This window comes from Mustela erminea, chromosome 2 (genome assembly GCF_009829155.1).
Source record: "Mustela erminea isolate mMusErm1 chromosome 2, mMusErm1.Pri, whole genome shotgun sequence".
NCBI lineage: Eukaryota > Metazoa > Chordata > Mammalia > Carnivora > Mustelidae > Mustela > Mustela erminea.
Window position 1 is genome coordinate 87,308,901 of NC_045615.1, and position 25,870 is coordinate 87,334,770.

The 25,870-nt window shown below is 33.6% G+C and overlaps 1 pseudogene; it reads right to left on the reverse strand.

Moving 5' to 3' along the window:
• Positions 1–13,740: 13,740 nt before the first annotated feature.
• Positions 13,741–13,979, reverse strand: LOC116585373 (annotated as a pseudogene).
• Positions 13,980–25,870: the final 11,891 nt, after the last annotated feature.

Genomic DNA, 25,870 nt, shown 5'->3' on the forward strand with positions numbered 1-25,870 from the left:
TGTTTACCCTCTTGATCCCATGGTTGCCTGGGCTCTGTGGCTCAAGGCCCCTGCCCAGAATCAAGAGACTGTATAATACCTTACCCTGGGAAAAGATAAAAATTCAAACTATGGTGTCCAATAAATGTGTATCATTTTTGCACCATCATAAATTCAAAAAATCTTATGTTGATACATCAAGAATTTGGGGCCATCTGTATTAGGGAGTTCTGATATGATAAGGTAGTTGTAAAGACTATCATCTTTCACCTCTACTTCTAGAAATCATAAAAAGTAATAATTTTTTTTTTTAAAAATCACATTCTCCATGTTTACTGAAACATGGAGTCAGATACGATACAGGTTCTAGAGTATAAAGATTGTAAGGAATCAATCGAATCTCTACAGATGTCATGCAGGAATCAGTGTGGAGGTTATTTGATTGGTCTGTAGGTAGCAGGTCTTGGGATATACTGCAAAAACATATTTCCCACAGATAGAGGAATCACCCGAAGGGGAAACACTGAAATCTCTCTTCAATCACCAGATATGTTACTTCATGGGTTGAGATGAGGTAGAATATATTTCCAGAGGGATGAAGGGAGGAAGCGTGCAGAGTGGAGAGCATTGAGGGACCTTGGCAGAAAAGGATCTCCAGTGTCAGGAAAGTGCATGTCCTGAATTTAATGTGTTTATCGTGAATTGAGGAAATCTATTTTGCAGAAGTTTCTGAGAAAATGGGGAATTCGAGGGCTGTCAGCAAAAGTCCTCCAGAATCAGCATTTTATGAAGAAACACCCGAGAAGGACTTTAAAGAGCACATAGAGATGGCTTATTTATAGGCAGCTATCAGTCTCTAGGTCAGAAAAATAGAGAGTTTTGACTTCTTCATTCCAAACAGGAAATCCTCACAAACAAATAGTCCAATAAAAACCAATATATTAAATAATGAGTTATAATAAAAGAAATGTTACACCATTGTTATCTCATTACTAGAATAATTTGAAAAAAAGGAAGTAAACTTTTCTATTTCAAAGGGTTACAAATACAGAAGTTTTTTAGGGCAAGTGGTAAGCAACTCTTCTATCATGAGATAATGAACAAACACACGCTTAGGTTTACAATTACTCTTATGAAGGAAGATAACAAAGCAGAAGTGTAAAAAGTCAGGGAAAATGTATAACTTGAGGGGAAAAATAAAATCATTAGGCAAATGAAGACAAAATTAGAAGTGATTCCAGGGAGAAATCCATCGGAAGAAATACAGCGGCAACTTAAAGAATAAAAATGAGGAAATTCACACAGTCAAAATTGATTTGGGAAAAAAAAAGTTTTTTTTTTTAAATTTTTTACAAGGAATTGATCAAAATTTTATTGCTTATTGTTAACTTTGTTTCATATTTCTATTATTATGGGAAAAATCAGTCTGGTTGCAAGTTTAACTTTTTTAACAATTAAAAATATTTATAATTAAACTATAGTTGCCACTCTGTTCCAAACAGTGAAATGACATTACACAAAGGAATATCTTAGAGTATGCACAAAAGTAGAAGTTAGCAACAAGCCCACTGTGGAAAACACTCTCACAGGAAGTCCTGTTGCCTGCACTTGAAAAACATCAATAGACATGCAGGGAGAGGGCATATGTCATAGGTCTTCTCAAGAAAACATGGCTGAAGACTGTGTCTGCTTCAAAGGTTTTGGAAACCTGGTCTCTGACTATGTAAATCCCTGCTGTAGTTTATTTCCATTATATCCTTCTAATGAGATTTCCTGATATTATTTGTCAGTGCATTAGTTTTCTATAGTCGCAGCAACAAATTACCACAAGCAGTAGCTTAAAATAACACAAATTTATTATCTTACAGTGCTGTAGATTCAGGTTCACCAGGTAGCAGACAGCATTTCTTGCCCAGGGTGTTAAAGACAATGTATTTTTAAGAGATCAGGGGGAAAATTATATTGGTAGGAGTACAAATTGATACAACAGCTATGGATAAGAATAATATATATGTATATCTCATATCGTATATATACTGTATATGTGTGTGTGTGTGTATAATCTGATCAGTTACAAAATTATGTACCTTTAAACAAAAATTCTTGCTTCAGAGGATTTATTATATATTATGATGCATTATAATTGCATGAGTACTATTCCTTATAACCTGTATGTAATGGTAAAGTAGTAAAATCCAAGCAATTATGTGCATTAAATAAAGGTTTACACATGCAAACAGTGGAAAATTTTGTAAGTCCAAAATGGCTAACAAATGTCTTTACATTCTGAAATAGGAGGACTTTTTAAATTATTTATAAGTGAAAGAAAAAGGAAGTCCTGAATAGTATATATATAGATTACCTTTGTTAGCAAATAAGGAGGGAGTCAGATCTGTACTTGTTTACTTGTACAAATATAAAGCAAATATGGACAGACTGATAGGAATCTGTGAAGGCATGTGGACAAACAATGAGGTAGAAATATTATAGGACCAAATATTCATTATTTAGCATTTTTAACATTTAATTTGACTCATATGATTGCATTCTATATGTTAAAAGATGCTAAGAACATGCAAAGCTAATAAAGCAAATACAAAAGAGATGTTATAGGGTGGTTTAAGCAGTGGGATGACATCATCTGTATTTTATGTCTAAATTCATAATCTAATACTTTATGGAAACAATGAATCTGAAATAAAGTGTATGAATTTGAGATGACTCTTGAGGGAAAAGCTATAGGAATCTGAGATGGCTTTATTTATTTATTCATTCAGCAAATATTTGTTGAGTACCTTATATGTGACGAGGCTGTTCAAAGGCCCTCGTCATTAGATGTTAGCAGTGATGTGGGAAGAAAAAAGTAAGGGTGACCATGGACTGATGAGAAATGTTGGTAGAGGGAGAAACTCAAAGAAAGAGTTACAATATGAATATTTACATTAGTGATGTACTTTTGACAAGTGGAGATGTTAAGTGAAGAATTGGATATATTAATACATGAATTTTTTCATAATTCTTAAATAAATTTGACTTCTCAAAATACTTGCTTCTGGAAATGTGAGATACACTATGTTTCTTTGCAGGAAAACTCAGTATTTTAAAAATGATACTTCAATTCTTAGTTGAACTGTGACTATAATTCAGCCCTAATTAAAATCCTAGGCAGTATTAATGGAGTTTTGAAAGTTTATTTTAAACTTAATCTAGAAAGAAAACTGTGTAAAATTGGCTAATAAATTCCTTAAAAATTTGAATTCTTACCACAAAATGTATCAAAATGTTATAAAACTGCCCTTTTTACAGTTCTCTGGAATTGGTGCAGAAATGGTTAAAAAATGGTTTCATTGTTATGTTATTTCACAATTCTTAGTTAAAAAGTTTGAATTTTAAGGGAATTGGCTAGGCTGTAAGCACTCTCAGTTTTTTCTCTGAAACCTTTTTATTTTTTTTTTTTCTCTCTCTCTCTTTCGCACCTTTGCTGGGGAAAACCTTAAAATATGGAGTTTTCTGGCAGTATACACCTTCATTTTAGCTGATCCTACCTGTTGCATCAAGGGCATAACCCTAACTTTGGGTCCAGCTTCTCTTTGCCATAGCTGTGGACAATGGACATGAACTTTATAGTCCCGCTGCTGATTTCAAATTCTGGCAAACAGCATTTAAGAAATGGATTCCAAATAGTATGTGGCACACCTGCTTCACGATTCGCTTTTTGCCTTCGGATGGCACATTCTAGCTTAGAAATTTTAGTAATCCCGTCATCTTGGCTCATTCGTTGTCTGCTCCTTTCTGCAGTACATACTATTTTTTTGAGATTCCTGAAGAATTATGGTATGTATGTGAAGTCCTAAAGTAAACTATATAGATCCAAGTGATATATTATTTTTAATATTACATCAGCTGGTTTTAAAGTTTTTTTGAGGAGGCAATAAGATATCTGTGTTCACATTATCATGTCAATATAATTTTCCCCTTACATCTTTATCAATAAAAGGCAAAACTTGAAAAATAACAAAACAAAAAGCCCACACAAATATACAAGTGCTATTATTTTCTCTGATATTATGCTTCTTCAATTTCTTTGAAATAAATTGAACAATTTAAATAAATCAATAATCGATGTATAGTCTTTTTGATATTAGTTTTTCATAAATAATAGACCTCTCACAAATAAAATTTCTATTCTATTATAGGCCATAACATGTATGCAGACGTATACATGAACATAATGAATATATTGATAAATTATTATGAATTAGACAGTCTACTTTACAACTTAGAATGTAGAAATAGAGCAATGTCAGTGCTCCAGAATCCCCAAGTACTCTCTTTCTCTTTCCAAATTGTCATCCCCTCATTTTTCCTGTTATTAATATGATAACTTTCTGCATATATTTATACTTATACGATCTTGTGTATTTTTAAGTATGACATTTGTGCCAATTTTGTATTTTGTATGTATTTATTTTTTAGAGAGAGAAAGAGCAGGGGATGAAGCAAGACTCAGAGGGAAAGAAAGAGAATCTTATACAGGCTTCAGGTCCAGCACAAAGCTCAATGCAGAGCTTGATTTCATGACCTGAAGTCCTGACTGGGGGCTGAAATCAAGAGTGGGACACTTAATAGCCTGAGCCACCCAGGTACCCCAGTTTTTGTATTTTGTATAAATGGAAGTATATGTTACACCTCTTGTAGTATAGATCTCTTGAAACTAAATCCTCTCAACTTTTGTTTCTTTGGAAAATATATTTCATTATTTTTATTTTTGAATGACATTCTTCTACGTTATATAATTTTATATTTTTCACTTTTATTTCTTTGAAGGTATGATTCATTTCTCTAGTTCCCATTGCTTCAGATCAGATGTCAGTAATACTTTTTCTTATTATTGATTTCTGAATTTAATATGCCCTTCCCCATCCATTTTTAGAGTCTCTCTGTCTTTGGCTTTCAGAAGTTTTCCCTTCATATGTCTAAACCCAATTTTCTTTGCCTTCGTCTTGCTTGAGGTGTACTGAACTCCTTGAAATCATGAATATATGTCCATCACCAAAAACAGACTCTATCATTATCTCCTCAAATATTTCTCCTTTCCCACTTTACCGTCTTTTATGAAAGCATTGTGCAGGAAACGATTAACTCGTCAGACCTGAGGTGCTCAAAACCTGTATATCACCATGAATAGCCTTCTTCAGGGCTGTTCTTTGCTGACTCTGGGTGACCAACTCTAAGCCCTTGAATATTGTGCCTGATAGGATCTTTTTCATATGTGTGAGGACTTGGGCTGAGAGATACAAATTTGATCTCAGAGTTAATACTAAACTGTGACTTAGAGTTAATACTAAATTGTGACTTAGAGTAAATCCCTGTTTTAGCTCTGGCATGCTGGAAAGGGTCAAGCTGAAATCAGTCATGCATGTGATATATGGCTACATGTCTGACCCTGATAAATGTTCTAGACACCATGGCTTAGGTGAACTTTTCTGGTTGGCAATACATCCAGCACATGTAGTCATACAGAGTTGTTGGAAGGAGTAAATGCTTCAATATGAATCTACTAGAATAAGACACCTGGTTGTTGGTGTCTTGATTCTCTTGGAATTTATCCCGTGCATCTTTCATTAGTTTTAGTTCACATCATTTTATTGTAATAAACCATTATGTGAGTACAGCTGTTTCTCTTAGAAACTGTTTGCAATTGTGTAGCTATGCATGGTCTTGGGATCTCCCTGCCCAGTGTAGTTCCGTGCCCTGCCTTGTTTATCAATCTATTTGATTCTAATATATGTGAATTTAAGATTAAAAAGGCTGTTTTAAAAATCAGTTATTAGCAAATTAATAATGAGGTCTGTAAAATTGGAACTATAACTTGAAATATAGCTAACATCTGAGTGATTTCTATTTTTCTAGACACCATAATGAGGGCTTTATGTGATAAAAACACTATTTTATAGGTCAAAATCCATAATGTAATCTTATTTTATAAATTGAGATAACTTGATCATTAAAAAAAAAAAAAAACTGTCATTAGGCAAAACTGACACCAGAGTCTTTGCCTTTAGTAATTATTTAATATGTATTTGGTATAATGTGCCTCAGAATATTGATTTTAATGATGTCAATGAATCTTCTATCATATGAACACCTATTAAACTTTAATAGTTTTAATTTTGGGCATGTACTTTAAAAGTAATATGTAGCTATTATGGGTCATTCAGTGGCCATGCCATCAGCAAAGATGTGGAAATAGAAATGTAGCAGCAAAAGGTGTGGTACTATAAGTGAATACAAAAAATAACAGATAGTGGTCTGTTTTTTAATATGATTTTTTTAAATGCAATCATATGTTATTATACATTTCCTTAGAAATGCTTCCACACAATTATAATATGATTTATGTATATTTTCAATTAAATCTTTTGTCTATTTATACAATACGAATATTGTTGATAACTCTATTTGGTTTGGTATTTATTCATTGGAATAACAATTTTGTTTATGACTTCAGAGCATAAATTCTTAAAAAAGAACTTTTAAGCCCCAAACAATTACTTCCTTGCCCCTTGGGAACCATGACTTAGACAAACTTTAAAAAAAAATGTAAGAGCTAATTTAGCTTTTCTTTGGTTATTGTTACTTTATTTTGGTTTCAAAAGGTGATTCAGTTCATTTCTAGAGAAAATTCTAGAATAGAAAGAATATTATTGCAAAAATAACCCTTAAGAAAAATTATGCTTCAAACAAGAGGGCTGTGTTTTTGTTTTGTTTTGTGAGAAAGCATATCCCCAAAACCTTTATAACCAAAAAAATAAAAATATTATAGTTTTTGTGGGACCTATTTAGCCAGAGCAATTCCATCTGGTTAAACAGTGATTTTGTTGTTTGTGCAGTAAAACTTAAACTGACCCTGACACCCCTTGCCCCGGGAACTTACTTAAAAGCAAGTCCAGGAAACCAGTAGAATATGGTGGACCAGTCCCTGATAACAGAGCCCAAATACAAGGGTGGGTCAGGTCAGGTGGAGGTAACAGAGCCTGACTGCAGGGATGAGTCAGGCCAGGTGGAGACATCCAATCAGTAAAGCATGCATCCTGTCTCCCTAGCTACCAATGAATATGGGCCCCGCCTTTTGGGTGCCAATTCTGACCAAGGTGATAGACTAGTTCAAATAGCTACTATGGGATGAATTGTAATTCAATTGGCCACCCGTGTGTGATTAAGCATGACTGTGCAGCTTTCTCTGTGTGTTATAATCTCATTGGCCACCTGTGTGTGGCCAGGCTCAACCACATGGCCTTTGCTCTATAAGAGTTAGTCGGCAAGGCAGGGGGGGGTTGCCCTCTCTGTAAGAGGCGACCCTGACTGGTTGGTTTGATTCCCAATGCTTGGCACGAAATAAAGCTTTGCTTGACCTTCGCTTTGTATCAGTTTCGTTCCTTTGATTATGGACCCATCAGTTTTCATTTTGTTTCTTTGGTCTTCTTTGCTACATAAAACTAATAGTTGAATTTTCACTGTATTTTTAATGAACTAAACTGAGAGTAGTTGCAGTTCAGCTTCTCTTGATACTAAATAGAATTGATTTTTTTTTAAATAGAGATGAGTACTTTCCTGGTACTTTAAGCTCTCTTGTCACTATTTGATTTTCAATTTACTACTTCCCAAATGTCACCAAAACCAAAATTACACAGTTCAAAAGGAATGTGAAGTCATGTTAACATCCTAATATATATATATATATATATACCAAAAAAGCACTTTTTCAGATGTGTATACTCAAGCTACTCTAATCTGAGTAATTATTCTAAATTATTACATTCATTTACAGCAAAAGAGATGTCTCATTATTCTTTTAACACAAAAGTAGGCCTTACAGGTATGTAATTCATCTAGTGGTAATGATGAGGGAACAGAAGGCTGGCTGAGGACAAAGCAAAAGCTGACACACAGCAGCCTTCTCCCACCCCAACTCCTGGGTTGGATATACGTGACATTCTTTAGAAATCTCCCACCTATCTTAATGTTAATACCTTACTAGAGGGGAAAAAAAGGACCTTGACAATGGCAAGACCTCTGGTATCTGGTATCTTATAGGTCCTCTTTAGCATATGAAAGTTCTATTGAAACCTCCCATTTCCTTACCTTCCCCAACCTCCTGGTAGTAACCTGCCACCCTTCACAATCCCAGGGCAACAGCTCTCTCTGCCCATGGGTACTGTCCCTGTGCTTTAATAAGCCACCATTTTGCACCAAAGATGTCTCAAGAATTCTTTCTTGGTCGTCGGCTCCGGACCTCACCCCACTGATCCTCACTTATATTCTAAACCTTCTTCAGTAATGAATACAATCTTACCAGCACAACTTTAATATTCTCTATATTATGATGATATAAACAACCAAATACATATTGAAAAAAAAATTAAATCTAGAGAATGTTTGTTGCAAAATTATAAGAATTTATTAGAATTTACTAAATTTTTGTTGATTTTAATTGATTTAATGAAAGATTCATAAATTTCATTCTGTTCCAAAAAGAAACATCCTTGGGATGCCTGGGTGGCTCAGTCGGTTAAGCGTTTGGCTTCAGATCAGGTCATGATTCCAGGGTCCTGGAATCAAATCCCACATTAGGCTCCCTGCTCAGTGGGGATCCTGCATCTCCTCCCACTTCCTCTGCTTGTGATCTCTCTCTCTCTGTAGAATAAATAAATAATATCTTTAAGGGAAAAAAAAAAGGAAAAGAAAGTTTAAAAGAAACATTCTTAAGTGAGCTGGTAATTATCAGAATCTAAGAAAAAGAAATCCAATTATTATGATTATGATTATCTAACCATCACTACAACCTAAAATTTAAGTAAGCAAATTAGATATAAATTAAATATTGTCAAAAGACATTAATAGAGTCCATTTTAAAGCACTTTCTATTATTTAAAAGTGATAATGCTATTGATAATGTTTATAATAGATTTTCAATTTAATACCTGTATGTTAAAGTCTGTGTAAAAGATACTGGTGGTCCTGGAGAAGTTTGTGAATCTCTGTGCATATAAGGTCTTTATAAGCAAATTGATTAAAATAGACTGGAACAACTGGACTGGATTAAAGTATTAATGTGATACATGTAATCGAGGTGTCTTGTTAAAATGCTTTTTGTGATTTAGTAGTTCTGGGGTGGGACTTGAGATTTTATATTCCCTTTTATTTTTTAAATAAATTTTCTTTATTTATTTGTCAGAGAGAGAAAGAGGAGAGAACACAAGCCAGAGGACCAACAAGCAGAGGAAAAATCAGGCTCCCCATTGAGCAAGGAGCTGGATGTGGAACTAGATCTTGGGACCCTAGTATCACGACCTGAGCACAAGGCAGACCACAACCTACTGAACCACCTAGGCCTCCTAAGATTCTTTATTTCTAATAGGTAATTCATTTCAGGTAATGCCAGGGTCTTGGTCTAAGGGCCACAGTTTGAATAGCAAGGATTAGTTGACCTGCTATGCATTTACTCTTTGATTCTTTAGAGGTCCAGATTTGTCTTATTTGCAAAATAATAAGGCAATTTTATATGATGGAATGTTGTTTTAATATTTTAAAAATAAATATTTTAAAAATAAATTGGCTTATTTTCTGAGAAGAGATTTGAATTAAGTTTGAATATGGGGATGGAAAGCTCTGCATAGAAAAAAACCATTTTGTTATTAGTACTGAAACATGGGCAAACAGAGTGAGTAAGAAACTGGAAAACTGGGGAGTATTGGCATGTGATAATTTGAGCTTACAATAAACAAAAAAAAAAAAAAGGGAAGAGAAAATTCTTTTGTCCTATGTTTTAACTAAATCTTGTAGGGCAAACTAAGAAATTAAAAATAGCAAAACAGGGGTAACTGGGTGGCTCAGTGGGTTAAAGCCTTTGCCTTCGGCTCTGGTCATGATCCAAGGGTCCAGGAATCAAACCCCATATCAGGCTCTCTCCTCCATGGGGAGCCTGCTTCTTCCTCTCTCTCTTTCTGCCTGCCTCTCTGCCTACTTGTGATCTCTGTCTGTCAAATAAATAAATAAATAAAAATTAAAAAAAAAAAGCAAAACAGCAATTTGGTGCATTTTGTATAATAAATATATATATATATGTGTATATATATGTATATATATACATATATATATTTTAATATATTTATTTGTATAGTAAATATATATATATATTTTTTTAAATCAGAAGACAAGAAAATTCAACACAGTAGCATTAATTTGCTCTATTTAACATTTCCCAGAAAAGAGCTTGTACTAGTTCCATACTGCATGAAAACCACTTTCAAATTAGTTCTCAATCCTATCAGACCCAACACCTCCTTACAACAATAATAGTTTTCCTTTTACTTCACTTAAATTAAATGCACAGAGGTTATACTCTAACTGCTACTATATTCTTTTTATTTTTTTACAAAAATATTTTAAAGATTTTATTTATTTATTTGACAGACAGAGATCACAAGTAGGCAGAGAGGCAGGTAGAGAGAGAGGGGGAAGGAGGCTCCCTGCTGAGCAGAGAGCCCAATGCAGGGCTCAATCCCAGGACCCTGGGATCATGACCTGAGCCAAAGGCAAAGGCTTTGACTGAGCCACCCAGGTGCCCCTAACTGCAACTATATTCTTAAAAATCATTGCAGTGCCCTAGTTTTATCATGGGGGACAAATAAAAGGGAAGTAAGTTATATTTCAGTGCATAAATATCTAGACCAAAAGACATAAATAATAAAGTAGTCAGGTGCTTAGATCCACATATGGATCTAAATGTAAAAGCCACAAAGCAGACCAACAGCGAAAGGTTTTCCTGTTAATTCAAATACCATGAATAGGGTTATCTGTGATATAAGTAAGTGGTGAACAATATTTGGTAACATTCCCAACCAAAGAATGGGTAATGTTCCCTTAATTTATAAAGGAATTGATTTCCCGGATAACTCTTTCTGTTAAAATCATGTACTTAACGTTTTGTGTTTATATGTAAGTCAGAGAAGGATTCTAGCTAAGGATAACTAAAAGTTGGTTTGTCACACACAGGAATGATTGACAAGATATTCAAATCATGAGCAGAATGGGGACCAAATCTTTGTTGGCCACTCCCTGCATTGGAAGACATCAAGTATCTGATATATGTGGCGCCATCTAAGTGATTGTAAATATCAAAAAGGACCATTAAGTTTCAAACTGTCTAATGTTTTCTCAACTGCTCAGGTCACAGATGATCTTCTCAAACATATTATCTGCCACACTGTTGATTATAAATGAAATTGTTAACACAAGTTCACAAGTGAGCAATATTTATTGTTTCAGAAACACAAACCTGAAAATTAGGAGTCTTATTTCATTTAAAAGTAACCTAAAATTACACATGAAATCTTTATCAAAGCTTCCTTCCCTAGTGAGATCTTTTTAAATATAACTATTCTCTTGGATATCAATTATAAGGACTTCAAATAGTATGCATTTAATTATTATATGTTGTAGAACATTTGTTTTCAGATGCAGACATTAAGGCTGTCTTAACTAGAAATTTTCTTTAGTGTCCTGTAAGGTTCATTTGTCAAGTTATATAATTAAGTCAGAATCTCACTATAAACTTAATGACATTAAGATTCATTAATGGTGCTTATCAGAAAATTGTGCATCATTAGTGTGGATTAACACCATAGGTGCTCTTTCTTAAACTAAAACTTTGTTCCAACGTGGGTTTAAAACGAAATGTCAAAATGCATATATAATGTGAATTAGTAAGTATCTATAATTATTCTAAATACAAAAAATGTTAGACAAAATAATCTTTTACAATTGAAGAAGATTTATCAATAGTTTTGTTAATAAAGGAATGTATTATCAAGAAAATATACAGCCAATTTTTAAGAAACAAAACAATTTAAAGGCAAGTAGGAGATTTTCTATTATTATACAATGTAAAACAATAAACACAAAATTCTTTCAAGGTGACTTATCTCCAAAATACATTGAGTAGGGGTGACTGAGTGGCTCAGTCGGTTAAGCATCTGCTTTTGGTTCAAGTCATGATCCAAGGGTCCTGGGATTGAGCCCCATGACCTGCTCCTTGCTCAGCAGGTGATCTGTTTCTCCCTCCCCACTGCCCTTCCTCCTGCTAAATAAATAAAATCTAAACAAAACAAAACAAAACAAAAAAAAACAAACCATTGATTAAAAACACTTGAATCCATTCATCTATCAATAGATACCCATGTCTTAGATATTGCATATCATGCTTCAGTGAACATGGGAGTGCAGATACTTCTTCAACACAGTGCTTTCATTTCCTTCAGATAAATTTTCAAGAGTAGAATTACGAGATCAAATGATAGTTTCATTTTTAATTTTTTGAGGAACTTTCAAAAAGTTTTCCATAGTAGCTGTACCGGTTTGCAATACCACAACAGTGCAAGAATGTCCCCTCTTCTCCACATTTTCTCCACAGCATGTGTTGTTTCTTATTCTTTTGATGGTAGCTATTCTAACAGATATGAGGTAATTTTACTCTGATATGCACACACACACACAAATAGTACTCAGCCATTAACAAAAGAAAGAAAGAAAGAAAAAAAGAAAGAAAGAAAGAAAGAAAGAAAGAAAGAAAGAAAGAAAGAGGAAGGAAGGATATCTTGCCATTTGTGATCACCTGGATGGATCTTGAGGGCCTTATGTAAGTGAAATAAGTCAATTGTATCTCAATAAAACTGTAAAATAAATCTTAACAATTCTGTGCAAAAAAACAGGGATATTTCTTGGCATCTGACAGTAGAACCATGTGAATAGCAAGAAAAATTTTAAAAATATGCTTTTATATGGTATTTGCTAAATTTTGCTGGGGTAGCCAGATCCAAGATGATCCCCAGTGATCTGGACTTCTTAGTATTCACAACCATAGAAAAGAACATAGAAAAGAATGTATAGTTCATTCTTTTCTACATCAAGATTGGTCTGTGTGATCAATGGATTATGTTAGAAATGATTATTATTAGCTCATTAAAAGCAATGTACTTCCTTATTACTCTCTCTGTCAAATCACTTAGGGAAGCCAAAAACCACATTATTAAAAAAAAAAATCAGGGAAATTTGTGGAGAGGACAGTGTAGCAAGGAAACAGGTTCTTCCAATAATCAGTAAGGTGGGAGTTAAATGACTTTTCTCTTCATCAAATGACATTATGTGTGACATAAAATGAACACAAATTACTCTAAGGAGTTCTTTACTCATCTCTTTTAAAAATTTTAGTTATTATTATTTTTAATGGATTTTATTTCTAGGTCAGTTTTAGGTTCACAGCAAAACCAAGTGTAAGGTATTGAGTTTTCATATATCCTCTGCCCCTTACATGACTATCCTCCCGCATTATCCGTGTCCGCACGAGAATGATATATTTGTTATAACTGATGAACCTACATCAAAACATTATAATCTTCCAAAGATGTAGCATTTGATCCCAGGACCCTGGGATTATGATCTGAGCCAAAGGCAGACACTTACCCAACTGCACCACACAGACACCCCATGTAAAAGGATATTTTAAGTAATTATATCAACTGATCTAATATCTGTGATGTAATAATCTAAATAACAGTGCATATCTGCTCTAGCTTATTAGAAAATTTTGCTCAAGAATCTTCATAGTCTTCCTTTCTCTAGAGGCGTGGTTCAGGTCATGGAATAACTCCTAGCTCTTTGATCTTTCTTTCTTTCTTTCACTTCTGCAATTTAGTCACTACAGATAAACTGATTTCCTTAAAATACCATTTTTGACCCCAATATTTTGAGAAGTCTCTCACATATAAGGAGCAGGGAAATAAAATAGTAGCTGTATGGTATTATAGGGTTGCCTGCAGAAAGGATTGATGCTTCACAGTTGAGAGAGAAGAGGGTAAAACATGGATGTGTTTTTCAATTAGCAATAATCACGCCTCAGATAAAGCCCATTGGCTACAATACTGCCACTGTGCAAAGCTAAACATGGATGTGTTTTTCACACAAATAGAAATTGTATGATGGAAAGTCAAGGACATTTCATTGATAATTAGAACTTTCTCCATGATAATGATTTACTTAGTTGCCTTATGACTTCAGTTCTTTGATAGTTTCAAGAAAATATATAATTTTGTTTCTTACTGGCTTTTACAATTGTTAGTTAAAAGCAAAATTGCAGATTTCTATGTCCTAAACAGAAAGCGGTCCTTGCTGTGACCTTGGATATCTCATTGGTGGAACTGGGACTTTCCCCCACCATGCTAGGGAAGTGAGCACTGAGGAACTGAGGAGATTCTAGATGAACACTGGGTGTTATATGCCACTGATGAATTACTGAACTCTGTATCTGAAACTAATGATGTATTACATATTGACTAATTGAATTAAAAAAAAAAAAAACTTAACGGCCAAATGGCCCGTTTGCAGAACTGTCCAACATTTCTCCCTGTTTTTCAGAATAATTTCCAGGTTTGTGTCACTGCGGTAGTCTCTTTGCTGTCTAGTGGCTCCATGTACTTGGACCCTTTTGGCCTTCAGACTCTTGGACTTCAGAGCGCAGGAGTTCATGGAAATCCTAGAATACTTTTCTTAGCACTACTACCTCACTCTCAGATTTTTTTTTTTTCCCCAGAAAATCTGGAGTTTCTCTAATTGAATTTCTTCAGCTCTCCTACTCTGCCCAGATGCATTCTGAGAATGGCTACTTGCATTTGATTGATTGAGTCTCTATAATGCAGGAAACCACTCAATTCTCTTTTTCTGTCCCAGCTTTTGGTATATTTCCAATGAATATTTAGTGAACACTTATGAGCAAGAAGTGGGTGCAAATTCACTTTGTGTCTGAGACTGTGGGATTTTGATCTGTCATGGCAGCCCAGAGGCAGATACTGAAAGTTCCTTAAACATTCAGCTATGTTCACCTTCCTTCATCATAGTGGACTTGTCATTTGCCTAGAGTTCCACCATTACTAAAGAAGTTCTCATATGAAGTGCTTTTCACTTTCTGGAATTTATTTGATTTAGATTTCTTTGAGTTCTCACATTTCTCATCATTTTAAGGATAAACCAGTCAGAGAAAGATAAATACTGCATTATTTCACTCATATGTGGAATATAAGAAACACAACAAATGATTATAGGGGAAAGAAAGAGAAAGGAAAACCAAGAAACAGCTCTGAGCTATAGAGAACAAACTGGTGCCAGAGGTGAAGTAGGTGAGGGAATGGGTGAAATAGGTGATGGAGATTAAAAGCACACTTATCTTGATGAACACTGAGTAATATGTGGAATTGTTGAATCACTGTATTATACACCTGAAACTAATATAACACTGTATGTTAACTACACTGAAATTCAAATAAAATAATTTTTTAAAACTATAGTTTATTTTATTTTTATTACTTAGATTTTTATCTTTTTTTAGTATGAACACACAATCTTGCAAATCTCCATATCCAAGCAAGAAGCAGAACATATTTTCCTGTTCACATTTTATTTTTAATTTTTTAAAAAAAGATTTAAAATTTTGTTATTATGTTTGCATCTGTAAAATCCTTTTGGATTCACTAGACAGAGTAACTATAAGTTACTTACATGATATATAATATTTTTCAATGGTAGTGCCTAAATTGCATTGAAATGCTGTTTCAAACAATGACTTCTTGGAGGATTTGTTATTGCAACCATATGAGCAAAGTAATGAGTTGGGGACGGGGGATGATGGTCCTTTCAAAACAGTGGCAGGCTACTCTGTCTGCCTGTGCTTGTGCTCTGTATCTCTCTCTCTAACAAATAAATAAAATCTTTAAAAAAAAAAAAAACAACAGTGGCAGGCTGTCTTCACTATCATGTACTTTTATCACATTAGTCTTTTCCAACCATAAATAACATATATTTGGGAAGAGAGAAATTATCTCCCTCTATCTATTTCCCAAGAAGGCATTTGCTTTCTTATTTTGATATCAAACAAAAGAGACAATGGTTACATTCTATAACGTTGACTTTGCAGGTTGTTTCAGGACACTTAGTCTTTACTATTTCATCTTAATATCTTATTCTCCACATTTAGATGATTTTATTAACCCCTACCTCATCTCTGTTGTTCCATTCTCTCCTTTTTTGGATATCCTTCCACAACAACTAAAACACTAAACAACAACTAAAAACACAACAACAAATAAAAATACTACTTTCATCATATTAACTTTTATTTTTAAAATCAATGTCATGGCATAAAATTGTCAGTATAAGAATGGAAACACTAAGACATTAATTAATTAAATTGGCATTTTAGGGGCGCCTGGGTGGCTCAGTGGGTTAAGCCGCTGCCTTCGGCTCAGGTCATGATCTCAGGGTCCTGGGATCGAGTCCCACATCGGGCTCTCTGCTCAGCAGGGGGCCTGCTTCCCTTCCTCTCTCTCTGTGATCTCTTCCCTTCCTCTCTCCTACTGTGATCTCTCTCTGTCAAGTAAATAAATAAAATCTTAAAAAAAAAAATTAAAAAAAATTAAATTGGCATTTTACCTTAGAAAATGGTATAATACTAAGTTTAAATTAATTTATGTTTATTTTAATTAACTAGTTAAATTTTAGTTTATGTTTATTAATTGATCCCTTTATGTTAGGTATAATTCTAAGTTAATTATGATAGATTGACTCAATTTTCACAAAAACTCAGTGATGTAAATATTATTATTACCATCACCTCTGTTCTAAAGGTAAGGAATAGCATAGAGAGACTGAAGAACTTGTCCAAAGTCAAAAGCACATAAGACACTGAATTGGTTATTTGAGTTTTCCCTAAAACTTAAAAAATTAACCAATATACTTACTATTCTGCCTCAATTGATAGAATTACTTAGAGATATTAATTGCATGTAAGCTGTGAGTTTAATTCAATCATTTAAAAGAAGTGGTTAAGTTTGTTTTTGGTTCATTTTGCCTCATTACTGAATCACAAAATTTAAGAAAGTTTACATTAATTCTGGTGTGGTAATTTAATTGGAGAGCTTTAATTTTCCTTGCTGTGAACATTTATTTTTAAAAGTTAAGGAGAAGATCCATTCAATATTATTATTTACATGCAAATGGCAATCTGGTCCAGTGTTAAAAGCAGGTAGGACTGGAATGGGTTGTTATCCCACCTTGAAAGTAGTGGGGACAAAGGAGTAGTGATAACTTTAGTTGCTAAAATTTAACTCAGTAAGTGTTTATCTAATTCCTCATCTAGGGAGTTTCGATAATAACAATAATTAGCATGTATTCCACATTTATTAAGCACCAGGTGTTATCCTAATTATTGGCCACTATCATATATTCAGTTTTGGAGAGGCTCTCCCAGGATATACATCTGGAAAGATACTATTTTCCCAGTCAAACTTCCACTTATAAAGGGATGGTATATGTAAACAGAAAGTATTCTAACAATCAGAACCATCTAGTGAATAACTATGCTAATTAGCAATAGAAAAAATAATTCCAAGCATTGTCTTCCAGAGATTTTGATCTGTGGAGATCATATGCAGGACTGCCTTGAATGTGAGGATTTTCCCTTTAAGGCCAGATGAATCTGGAGAACAATGCCATATTGACCTTTTAGACCCTTCCTCAGGTCACTGCATATATATTTTCATAATACTTAGTAAAATGCTTTCAATTTAATATCCATTTAATCTAAATATATCAAAATGATAAATAAGATGTTAAATAAAAGTTTAATATCACTCCTCATGTTCATGGTAAAATGTAATTGCTAACATAATAATGAAAAAATATTTGGACTAGATCTGCTATAGAGTAAGAAGATATAGTTTGGAATTTTAAGATTGGCATATTATTCCCAGTCCTATAACCAACTCTCAAATTAAACTTTTGTAAGTAATTAACCTTTGTGTGACCAACTTTACTCATCTGTAAAACAGATACAGTAATTATTGCTGCCTACCCTATAGGCATAGGGAGAATTAGTGAGGTAATTTCTAAAAGTGAGTTCCTTGAAAGGCTTTTTATAATTTCTTACTGTCCTATTCTTTTTGTTTTATTTTTATCATATACATCAAAAGTCCAGATGCTTTAAAAACTTTTTTTTTTAATTTAGGTTGAATATTACTAACAGAGACCTACCTAGGTGAAATATGACAATGATAACTGAAATAATCAATAGTTTTATACATCTGTTTTATAATGAATATTCTTCTGAGAAAGTTATCTCATTTTTTAAAGTTTCAAAATTTAAAAAATTTCATGTTACTTTTTGATCCAACAGTTAGATGCTAATGGCTGAACCTCTGCACTGCTAACAGAGTGGACATACGATTTGTTAATGGGGGAATTGTTCTGTGCATTGTAGGATGTTTAGCAACATCCTTGGCCTTCACCCACTAGATGCCAATAAGTACCCCGAGTGCTGACATCCCAACTTTTGCATCAGCATGGGTGGGACTGAAGGAGATTACACTGAGTGACATAAGTCAGCAGAGAAAGTCAATTCTCATATGGTTTCACTTACTTGTGCAGCATAAGGAATAACACGGAAGACATTAGGAGAAGGAAAGGAAAAGTGATGGGAGGGGGAATTGGAGGGGGGAGACGTCGCATGAGGGACTGTAGACTCTGAGAAACAAACTGAGGGTTTTAGAGGGGAGGGGATGAGAGGGTCGGCCCAGTAATGGGTATGAAGGAGGTCATGTATTGCATGGAGCACTGGGTGTTACATATAAACAATCAATCTTGGAACATTACATCAAAAACTAATGATGTATTGTATGGTGACTAACATAACAAAATAAAAAAAATTAATTAAAGAAAAATCTCCAAATGTAACCCATTGTCCCCTGCAAGGTAAATGGCATTCAGTTGAGAACCACTGACCTAACAAAATTAAATAGGGTGAATGAATGGCCTGTCCAAACTGTGTAGTACAATCAATTTAAACAATCTTGACACTAGGGGAATGCACACACACACACATGTAAGATGACCATATAACCTGTTTGCCTAGTATGGTTCTGATTTATACCTGATATCCTAGTATCCAGTCCCATTATCATTGGTACTAGATGTTCAATTTTGTAATAGAGTATCATCATCAATCCATGCAATAAAATAAACATGTGAGGATTTTATTGAACTACTATTTACATTTACAATTTCCTCCTTTATTTTATTTGTTTATTTATTTATTTATTTTTGGTCTTACAATGGGTAAGATGTATATGCGGCTAACTTAAATTTTACTTTAAGATATCATCAATTTGAAAGAGGTAATCATTCTTTTTTTCACTCTCTCCTTTCCTGGGACAACGTTCCCTTGTCTAATGCTTCTCTTCTCAGGCCACTAAGCTGAGCAGCATGGAAAGGACCTAGCGCTAGTAACAGTTCCTTCAGATAGCAGATGGAGCTAGAATAATGCTTCTGCCCTGACCTCTTCATGCTTTGCCCTGTGCTGATACGTGCATGGAGTCTCAAGGTGGCCAGTCACTGGGGATCACTGAGTAAGATGGGAATTTACAGACTGGCTATCTAAGCAATCTGTGCAGAAAGTAGACACTAAGAAATCCTACTTCAGAACATATAGTTTAGCTGTGGCTGTTTTTACTTTATTGTGTAGTGGAAATTTATAGCAATGCATTTATTATAAAGTTTGAGTTTTGATTTTAATATAACTTCTTAATAATGGGAAGGAGTACACAGAAGTAAATTAGATACTTAAGAAAAAAACAGTGAATTAATGATCATGCAGTCTACCAAAATGTTTGTTGATTTCTATGATGCCATCAACATGCAAGATATATTATATCAATGATAAAAAGAATCAGAAAGCAAAATCCCTAAAAAAGAATCAGCAACTACTTGAAAAGTAAGTTTGTATTTTAGTTATTAAAGTGTATCCCAACGTGACAACTTAACCCATACAATTTCAGGAAGCACACTTTTATGTAACTCATTGAACTTTAGTTTTTATTTTAATTAAATTACTATTTTTCTAATTATCTTTAATAACTTTTAATTGCCAGATTTCTTGTATGTGTAGGAAATGTGACATGAGCTTTTAAAGTTTTGACTCCTATAACAGGAGAATTTCACAGCTAAAGTTAATTTACATAAAATTGGCTTTATATCAACAGATGCTTCAAATAAAAAGACAGTTTAGGTTCAGTGCTTAATTTTGAGTTTTTCACCTAGTACATAGGAAAAAAAGCAAAGTTTAGGAAGTCAATTTAATGAAAGTTGAAAATGAAGATGCTTTTGAAAGTATTTGTTGTGATAAATGTAAGAACAGCATAACGATTTTAATAATATTACAAATTAAAAATCAAGATAGCAGAATATATGTAAATATTATTTATTCAGAATCAATTGGACATATTCAATAACAGTCAATAGAGAAAGCACCAATTTTTTTTTTGCTTTTAATTAGTTAATGATCTGGAATATAAAACATGAAAACATGGAGGTATTAGAATTTATGTTCAAAAACAGACACCACGTGACCCAGCAATCATGCTCTTTCATATTTACCCAAGTGAATTGAAAACTTATGTCCACAAGAAAACCTGTACCTAGATTTTTATGGCAACTTTCTTCAGAATTGCCAAAACTGGAAGCAACACAGTGTCCCCCAGTTAGATGAATGGATAAACTATAGTGCATGGAGACAGTGGGATATTATTCAATGCTAAAATTAAATGAGTTACAAAGCCATGAAAAGACTTGGAATACTTAAATGCATATTATTAAGTGAAAGAAGACAATCTGTATGACACCAATTATATGAAATTCCAGAAAAGACAAAACTATAAAGATAGCAAAAAAGTCAGTATTTGCCAGGGGTTAGGAAGGAGGGAGAAATGAAAGGTAGAGCACAGAGGATTTTTAGGGCAGTGAAACAGTTCCGTATGATACTGTAATGGTGGATACATAGTCATTGTATATTTGTCCAAAACCATAAAAGGTACACTAAGAATGAACCATAATGTCAACTTTGGATGTTGGGTGATGATGTGTCATTCTAACAAATATAGTACTGTGGTGTGAGATGTTAATAACATGGCAGTGCCTGTGGAGGGTCGGGGCTATAGGGGACTCTCGGTACTTTACATTCAATTTTGTTGTGAAACTAAAACTGCTCTAAAATTAAAGTATATTAATTAAAAAAATAAACAACAAGAAGATGGGAGAATCTGAAAAAATTAATAAAAGTACAAATGTGCATAATATTTATTTTGAAGCCTTAATTGCATTTTGAAATACCTCAACTTGTGTGATAAACCTTTTTATTGTGTTCCTATTTTAATTGTATATTAGTGGCTTTGATTTCTTTTAAATCACAGTTAGTTAGATATTTAGCATTCTATGCCTTCAATTTATGCAGATTTTTTTTCTTTTTATGTATTATTTTGTAGAGAACTTTCGGAATATGTGCATGTAAGGATCTTCCATTTAGGTTATAAGGAATTAAAAATAGATTGTATGACAAGAAGGAAATACAAATAAACTTTTTGAGTATATGAGGTGAAAGATAAGTATGGGAAATTAAAAGAGGGTTATTTTTTGTTTTGTTTTGTTTTTTGAAAATAAGCCTATTCCACATCCAAAACAAGTTAACCTACGGCTATTCAAATAAAAAAAAATGAAAAGAAAATAACTGATGATACTGGAAACAAAAATAACATTTGAAGTAATAGATTCTCAGAGAAGATAAATGAAATGATGGGGACAATGTTGACATAGTGATATAAAAATAATCATATTTAGGAAGTATACACAGTAATGTCTTATTTTGTTAAAAGAAAATTATTGTGCTTTCTGTAACTTTATCCTTAAATTACCAAAGAAAATAAAATAATCTCATAAAACAATTTTCAGTATATATATATATATATATATATATATATATACACACACACATTCACACATATATATGTGTGTGTGTATACTTTGTAGAAATGATTATGTCTTTACATACTGTAGAGAACTTCAGGTTGTTATTTAAAACAATTTGGCTTGATAATTTGAGTAACAAATTTCAAAATGCATTATTTGCTTAAAGTTTAAGTATTTTGATTCAGTCATTATCATATACGCTTATTGACATACATTCCTATATTGACAATTACTTGAAGAAGAATTTATAGAATCATCAACTCCTTTATTGACTATAATATTTTTCATTAATATATTTAGAGCAATTTAGGTTTACAGAAAATTTTAACAGAAAGTACAGAGAATTCCTAAGTAACCCTTCACACATAGGTTCTTCTATTATTAGCATCTTAGAGTAGCATAGTGTGTTTGTTACAATTGATGAGCTGCTACTGATAAATTATCATTAACTAAAGTTCATAGGTTACATTAGGGTTTGCTCTTTTTGTTGTTCATTCTATGAATTGTGACATAGACCTACCATCATAGAACATCATACGGAATAGTGCCACTGTCCATTGCCCTGTGCTCCCCCTATTTGTTTGTCCCTATCCAGTGAACCCTTGGCAGTCCCTCACTGTTTTCCTATCTCTACAGTTTTGCCTTTCTTGGAATGTCATGACGGTGAAATCACAAAGTATGTAATCATTTCAGATCGGCTTCCTTTGCTTAGCAATATACTTTAAAATTTCCTCCATGATTTTTTCATGACTGGGAAGTTTACTTCTTTATATCACTAATATGCCATTGTTTGAATGTACCCCAGGTTGATTATCCACTCACTTATTGAAGGGCATCTCGGTTGCTTCAAAGTTTTGGTGATTATAAGTAAAGCTACCATAAACAGCGGTGCCTGGGTGGCTCAGGTGGTTAAGTGTCGAACTCTTGGTTTTGGCTCAGGCCACGATCCCATAGGTATGAGATTGAGCCTCATGTCAGGCTCTGCATTAAGCATGGACTCTGCTTGAGATTAGTTCCTTCTGCTCCTCCCCATATTCACACTCACACTCTCTCTCAAATAAATAAATCAATCTTCTTTTTAAAAAAGCTGCTTTAAAAAAAACAATAAAAATTTAAAAATAAAAAAAACCTGCTACAAAGATTGTACGCAGGTTTATTAATAGATATAAAATTTCAGCTCATTAAGGTAAACACCAAAAAGTGTAATACAGTAAGTTTCGTAAGAAACTACCAAACTGTCTTCCAAAGTCCAAACCATGCTTCATTATGACCAGCAATAAATGAGAGTTCCTGTGGCTCCACATTCTGGTAAGCATTTAGTGCTGTTAATGCTTTGGATTTTAACAATTGTACCAGGTGTGTAATGATACCTCATCGTTGTTTCAATCTGTAATTATCTTATGACACATGATGTGGAGCATCTTTTCATAAGCAAATGTGCCATCTGGTATCTATTTTGGTGACCTCTCTTCAGACCTTGGCCCGTGCATTATTGTCAGGCAATGCTGGTTTTTCTTATGATTGAATTTTAAGTTTTCTTCATATATGTTGGGTACCAGCCCCTTGACAGACCCCAGTTTTGTAAATATTTAAGCCCAGTGTATGGCTTATCTCTTCATTCTCTTAACACTGTCCTTTGTAGAGTGGAAGTTTTTAATTTTAATAGTATTCAACATATCAGTCTTTTCTTTCATGGATGATGCTTCGGAAGTTGTATCTAAAAGCCAACACTAACACTGAAGTCATCTAGATTTGCCTGTTATCTACTAAAATTTTTAAATTTTTGAATTCTATATTTAAGTCTATGATCCAATTTGAGTTAATTTTTATGAAAAGCACTAAGTTTGTGTCTACATTTTTTTTTTCCCATGTGAATGTCCAATTGTCAAGTATTTGCTGAAGGCTACACTTTTTCTATTACATTTCCTTTGGTCATGTCAAAGAGCATTTGACTACATGTATTTTGGTATATTTCTGAGCCCTCTATTCTGTTCTAGTGGTCTATTTTTCTCTTTTATTCATCAATACCACACTACTTTGTTTACTGGAGCTATACAGTAAGTTTTGAAGTTAAGTTATGTGAGTATTCTGATTTTATTGATTTCGTGTTTGCTAATCTGGGTCTTTTGCCACTCTGTATCAATTTCAGAATCAGTTTGTACTGATTTGTACTGACAAAATAAGATTTTTTTTATTGTATTTCACTGAATCTGTAGATGCATATTGGAAGAAATGACATCTTGACAATACTGAGTCTTTCTATCCCAAAACTCACAGTGTCTCCTCATTTATTTAGAGCTTCTTTTATTTCTCTCATCATAACTTAATAGTTTGTCTTATCTAGTTCTTAAACATATTTTGTTAGATATATATAAGTAACTCATTTTGGGGATGCCAGTATAATGTTATTATATTTCGAATTTCGATTTCCATTTGTTCATTGCTGGCATATGGGAAAGACACTTACTTTTGCGTATGAACCTTGCATTATGCAACCTTGCTATAATCACTTTTTACTTCCAGTTTTGTTGTGATTGTCATTCTTGAGTCTCTGGGATTTTCTACACAGACAGTGTTGTCATCTACAATCAAAGAACTTTCAATTTCTTTTCCAACATGTGTATTTAATTTCCTTTTCTGAAATTACTGCATTAGCTAGGACTTCTACATGATGTTTAATAAGAGTGGTGACAGAAAACAACTTTGCTTTCTTCCTAGTCTTAACAGGAAAGAAACAGGGTCCTCAACATTAAGTATGATTTTAGCTGTAGGTTGTTTTGTAGATAGTCTTTATCAAGTTGAGGAAGTTCCCCTCTATTGCTAGATTGCCAAGTTTTTGTCATTAATGAGTGTTGGATTTTGTCAAATGCTTTTTCTGCATCTAATGATATGGTGGTTTCATTTTCTTTAGCTTCTTGACGTGACCCATTATGTTACTTGGCTTTTGAATGTTAAAATAGTGTTGCATGCCTGGAATAAATTCCACTTAATCATCATGTATAATTATTTTCATATATTGTTGCATTTAATTTGCTAATATTTCTTTGAGGGTATTTATAGTTGGGTTCCTGAGAGATGTTAGTTTTTAGTTTTCTTTTCATATAATATCTATACCTGGCCTGTTATTAAGGTGATGCTGGCCTTATAGAATGAGTTAAGAAAAGTTTCCTCTGGGGGTACATGGGTGGCTCTATCATTAAGCATCTGCCTTTGGCTCAGGTCATGATTCCCTGGTCCTGGGATCCAGCCCTGCATCAGGCTCCCTGCTCAGCAAGAAGCTTGCTTCTCCCTCTCCCACTCTCGCTGTCTTTCTGTCAATTAAATGAATAAATAAAATCTTTTTTAAAAATTTAAAAAAAGAAGAAAAAGAAAGTTTCAGGGCGCCTGGGTGGCTCAGTGGGTTAAAGCCTCTGCCTTCAGCTCGGGTCGTGATCCCAGGGTCCTGGGATCGAGCCCTGCATTGGGCTCTCTGCTCAGAAGGGAGCCTGCTTTCTCCTCTCTCTCTCTGCCTGCCTCTCTGCCTACTTGTGATTTCTGTCTGTCAAATAAATAAATCAAATCTTAAAAAAAAATAAAAGCAAAGTTTCCTCTGCTTCTACTTTTCAGAAGACATTAGATAATTGGTTTAATTTTTTCCTTAAATGTTGGTAGAATTCCCTTTGAACCCATCTTGCTCTGGTGCTTTTTGTTTTGGAAGATTTTGTTTTTTGCTAAAGATGTATTAGCTGTTTGGGAAAAATATAATTTTCATATAAAATAACAATGCCTTCAGTATTTTAATAGTACTGTTTCATAAGCTAAAGCTATATACATTTATATATAACTTTCCTAATATGTTGTCTTCTGTCATCACTAAATATCTAGAGAAATGATTTAATACTTATAACTTCTAGTTGTACTTTCTTCATTTGAATGAAGTATTTTCTTTCTTCTTTCTTTCTTTCTTTTAGAGAGAGAGCATGAGCAGGACAGGCAGAGGGAGAGGGAG